At 29.6% G+C, this 5737-nt stretch overlaps 1 long non-coding RNA gene across 1 annotated transcript; it reads left to right on the top strand.

The window, feature by feature from the left end:
• Positions 1 to 2768, top strand: LOC126727368 (uncharacterized). Its single transcript, XR_007656226.1, has 5 exons — positions 1 to 165; positions 526 to 623; positions 1398 to 1482; positions 2001 to 2161; positions 2244 to 2768. It is a non-coding gene; the product is annotated as an uncharacterized LOC126727368 (long non-coding RNA).
• Positions 2769 to 5737: the final 2969 nt, after the last annotated feature.

The following is a 5737-nucleotide window of genomic DNA, read 5'->3' as shown; positions in this document are numbered from 1 at the left end:
ACCTTTTCTAAAACCCGATAAAAACCTATCTACTCTTCTTCCTCTCTCTTCACCCTTTCTCTGTACTTCCCTTCATAAAAATTTTGTCCTATCTGCAAAAGCACTCAAAGCAAGACTTCACATTTTTGGACCAACAAAGTTCCAAACCAAGTCCAAAGGTTCACCGTAAGTCCAATACTTTTTATTTTTATTTTGCAATTTTCTTATGATTGTATTTGTTTGGTGAGAAATTGAGGGAAAAGAAAAGGGAAAAAAGGGTTTTGGATCCTGGGAAAGAATGAGAAATCTGAGGGCACTACCATTAAGATATGGTAAAAACCTAAATAGACGAAGGGTACGCCCCAGCCAATTCAGAAAACTGTATCAATCATCCTCTAGAGAAGGTGTAGAAGAAGAAGGAGGACGAGGACGAGGAAGAGTCTCACCACCCTGTTACCTTGCGATTCAGAAAACCTGTTGAGCAGTCTTCCTTTCGTCTTTCCTTTTTCACTGATTTTTTTTTTTTTTTTTTGCCATTGATTTCAGGATCAGGTACTAAGTTTTTGCCCTTCTGATTGATTTGTCATAGTTCCAAAAATCCCCCTACTGATTCTCTAAGCAGAAACCAATGGCTGTCTACGTGGGTATGTATTTTTCATTTGAATTGTGATTGTGGGAATTATTGTTGATTGAAGAGATTGGCAGTAAAGATTGGGTTTCTAGGGTCGTTTTTGAGAAAATTCAAATAAATTTTTTGGTGTGTTTTGTTTGATTTGTTTCATGTGTTAACAATTAATGCTTCGGGATGTCATTTAAACTTCAAACCGATTTTTTTTTTTTTTTTTTTTTGGTTTATGAATATTGATATAGGGGAAATTTTTTTTTTGACAATGAATAAGGGAGAGCAAGGCAAAGGTGACGTAGTAAGAGTTAAGGCATTGTAACTTGCAAAGTCAGTTTGTGGATCACGGACTCATGGAATGGCTAATGTAACAGGTATAATCTGAAAACGTGGAATAATTTACGAAATTTAAAACAGTGAGAACTATAAGTGGAAGAAAATTACAGCATAATGAAATAAAATAATATCAAATGGAGACAAACTACTCATAAGAATTAGGAATATTAGAGGGCACAGATTAATGCTGCGCGAGATCGTGGCATATCGTTTGTGAAATATGACATTCATAAGTGCCATAGCTACTTCTATGTTGCATTGTAAAGTTATCATCATTAGTTTTGAGTTTGAACAATTTGTTTTTACTGTGTTTTAACTCAGTTTTATTTTCAGATTATATTCGTCTCATATATTTATTTATTTTTATTGTTTTGAGTCTGAAATTTTTTTTTTTAATTTAATTTTTTATTGTGGTCTCATACTATTTTTCTCTTTGCTCAATCAAAATGCAAAATTTCAGTTTCAGGGTCATCAAAGTTGTTGGTCAACATATTGTACTCATGGGTCTATCCATTGGGAACTAGATTGCTTGAAGGGATGAAACGGTAAATGTTTTTCCTTGAATCAAGTTTTTGGGTTGCTTTGAATTAACTAATTTTTTAGGTCTTCTTTTGGTGTTGCATGACACATGTTTGATGAAATTCATTTTATACCGAAGTAAGAGATTATACTGAATTTAAAATGTGAATGTTTGATGTGAGATTTAATTTTGATGTATATTTGTGTTGTTAGATCTATTATGTGTTTAATTTTTGATTTTTTGGTTCTGTAATGGACTCTGTTTCAAGATTTGCTTCTGTTATTGTTGGCACTTTTATGGTTTTATGGGCATATTCTCTCCCTGCATGGATCATCAAGATTCCAATCACGTTTGTAGAAGTTGTTGTATGGGTATTCATCACTTACTATGTCATTGGCTTTGATCCAAGTGCTGGAAGTTAAAAGATAGAATAAATAAATAAAATCATGCTACTTTTTTTGTCAACATACAAAGATATGTTTCACTTTTTCTTTTTTTCTTTTTCTATTTCAAATTATATATTTTCTCATGTTCATATTGCAGGTTTTTTAGGCAGCACCTTCTGCTTTTACTTTAACCAGATGGCTTCTGCATTATTTCGCTTTATTGGGGCAATTAGTGGGGGGACCTGATTCTTGCCAACACATTTGGATCATTTGCACTGGTCATACGGTTTGCTTTGGGTGGCTTTGTCCTGTCAAGAGGTATAATTTAATAAGTGGCTTTTCTTTTATAATTGTGCAAAATCTTTTCTATTACTTCTTATTTGATTGTGTCCTCCCACAGAGAACATAAAGAAATGGTGGATATGGGGTTACTGGATGTAAATTACACGTCTAGCCTACTGTATTTGCTACAGAATGCGATTTTGGGTGTTGGTCCGTTTCTTCATGACAATGCATGGGGTTGTCTTGATCTAACTCATTGCAAAGGTCAAAACCTTAAGTTCATGAATTGCACTTCGTAAGTCGCAAAAAACAAAATATATTTTTAACATTATCATAGAACTCACTCATTCATGGCTAATTATAATTTAAAATGCAATTTCTTTCATACTGATGATCCATTATCAACACATGACCACATACACATGGCTGTGGAACTTGACTAATTGATATTGATTGTGTCTTTCTAATTAATTTTTTGAAATACATGTCGGTAAAAAAGTGTATGAAAATGTATGTAATGTTATTTAAAAACTGAGAATGAGTTGTTTAACAATTCTACCAAACGGGGCCTAAGGTTTTTGAGTTTTCAATTAATTTCATGACTATAAATTCCATTAAGCAAAAACATATGAAGCAAAGAAACAAAAACACCATAGCTCTTAATAAATTAGGATGCAATCTTTGTAACATTAATATAATTATGAGAAGATAATTTATTATTTGTACACATAAACAAAAACCTCATGGCTCTCAATAAATTAGGATGCAATCTTTGTAACATCAAATGCGGAAAGGGTCTTCACTGCCCAATTAAGATCTCAAAAGTGGGTCTGGATTTTGGGTTTTGGTAGTGTTAACTTCTCTGCTTAATATGTTTTTGCTTAATGGAATTCAATAGTTTGACAAGTGAAAGTTTCTTCATATGCCACATGTCCTAATTGTTCCAGTTCTTCAAAGAGTTGACTTCCTTAAAAGTGAGTTTGTATTTTTGGTTTTGGTTTTGTGGTTTTTGTCATTTTTATTTAATACAAAATTTCTTATTTAGTGTTTTTATCATTGCATGGGTTTGAACATGAGAAATGAGATTATTGTAATTGCATATAATTTAAATATGTATCATAATATAATATATATATTTTGCAAAACTTTCCCGTGCATCGCACGGGTTAGCGACTAGTTTATATAATTTATTTATCTATAATAGCAATAAGTAATAATAATATATTTATTATTATTATTATATATGTGGTGCATAGTTCCGATAGTCAATTTGGAACAAAATTCAAAACTTTGATTTGATATCAATAGGGGATAGAAGAACTTGGTTATTCAAATAATTTTCTTGTATTTTTTATATTTGTTTGGAGATAAGGAAAATAAAGGTAAGAGTTAATAGTATGGACTTTTTTTACACGAACTTTAAAATATAAGGACTAAAATGAAACATTAAAAGATTGTGATCTTTTTTAATAATTCGGATAGTTGAATGAGATTTTTATTTATTTATTATTATTATTATAGTTGAAATCATTTTTTTATAGCCGGTCAAAAATAATGGTTAGCTAATGTTTTAAGAGCACATGTTATGAACTGTAATGCATGTTTTTCAAAAAGAAAAAATACATGCGTTAATAATTAAATGGTTTGCACACAAATTTTTTGTGGATATATATATTCTTGATATTTGTGTGTAAGTTGACCTTTTTAAAAAAAATATATATATATATAAAATATCATTTTCTAAAAGTATTAAAAATATGTTTTAAGAGCATTCACATCAATTAATGCAAAAATTCATGTTTATTTTAACATAAGAACCTATTATTTCCATTTTATACAACCACTTTTTGAAACATTTACATCATATTATTTGTTCTATATTATATTTCAATAATAATATTCATTCTTCATTTATTTTTTCACTATTATTTCTATTTTTTTCTATTGGTTTTCCTTTGAGAGAGAGAGAGAGAGAAATGAATAAAATATTGACATGCACATGATCAATAGCAGTGTATATTTACACGATTACTGTAATTAAAGTGTTGATTTGTACAATTTTACATATACTAATATAGGTGATTTTTGGAATTTAATGTTCAAAATTTATCTTTTAAGCTATTATGTATTGATTGATGCAAACTTTATCCTTTAATCGAAATAGATGAGTAACAAAAGAAGACAAAAACCAAGGGGGGAAAGAAAAACCATTTGAACGTCGCAACACAAGAATTTTTTGGTCTACACCTTTGTTCCATTTTCTCTCTCTAATTTTATTTCCGATTTGGGGAAAAAACATTTTGGTGAGGCCGGTAGAAAAGAAAGTCAGAAAACACTTAAGCCCAACTAATTTAAAATCACTCCAATTAAACACAAAAATAAATAAATAAATAATTTTCTCTCTCACTTTTCCCCCATTTTCCATCCCCTCAAATAACCCCGGTGTAAAAGTCCTACCTTTCGTCACAAAATCCATATCACTTTGTTCCTGGTTAAAAAGTAGTGTTAAGAAAACTTTATAGCAAATTAAAAAGTAATATAAAGAGAAGAAAGAACTATACTAGCTGGTCAAAAATTAATACCATTCAAAATAACACAGAAGCATAACTAGAACCCATAGTGATAGCATCATGAAACCACTATTTCCTTTGGTCCAAATGCAAGTTAAAAATAACTTAAAACCGGAGAAAGTGAAAGTGTGAAATGGGGATTGAGATTAGTTACGTATGCAATTTAGATTGAGAGTGGTAAGAAACAACTTTCAATCTCAATCGTTGAATAAAATAAGTGAAAACAAGTTTTAAAAGTGAGAATAATAAAATATTTATGTGAGAGAGAAAGAGAGAAAAACAGTCAAATTTTCATATGCCAAAGTGAGTAAAACAAAATTCCTTGCAAATATCGTGTGTGACTGCAACTGAAGTGAATGAAACATCAAACACGGTATTTACTATTTACCAAAGTAAAAGATGCAATGAATGAAGGTTTCTTAGAAATTTCCTATATACGAGTGACAAAGCCCAAACGTTGTGCACACTCTGCTGGGGAAAAGAAGGATTGAAAATTTCCACCCTTCTTTTATAATTTTTTATACTAAATATATTGTAAAACAACAAAATATAAAAATTAAAATAAATTGTTTTCTTTTTTTGCTAAAATTCTGCAAAATTAATAAAAGCAAAAAGTCGTTTTTTTTTTTTTTTTTTTTTTTTTTGCTAAAATACTGTTAAAAACAAGTTATTTTCCGTATTTCTTCAATAGCTACTTGATCGGTCTTTGATTGATAGTTGATCAATCGAGCACTCTATTATGTGAACTGAAATATTAGGTTCATGGCATTGATTGGATTCCTGATTAAATTTAAACGCTAGTCAATCGGTTGAGTATAAAAAAATAAAAATTAAAAACTAAAAGCTAAATATATATATATATATATAATAAAAAAAAAACTCATAAATACACGAATCCTAAGTATTATAACAAAAACTATATTAAAAAAAAAGGTGTGGAATTTTTTTTTGTAATTAACATTATGTTTAAAGGAAGAAAAAGAACAGAAAAAAAAAAAAAAAAAAAAAAAAAGGGGGAAGGATAAGAATAAATAAAAGGGAC

Source organism: Quercus robur, chromosome 5 (assembly GCF_932294415.1).
Source record: "Quercus robur chromosome 5, dhQueRobu3.1, whole genome shotgun sequence".
Classification (NCBI taxonomy): Eukaryota; Viridiplantae; Streptophyta; class Magnoliopsida; order Fagales; family Fagaceae; genus Quercus; species Quercus robur.
The sequence above is the reverse complement of the archived record's forward strand: the minus strand, read 5'-3'. Positions and strand labels throughout refer to the sequence as shown.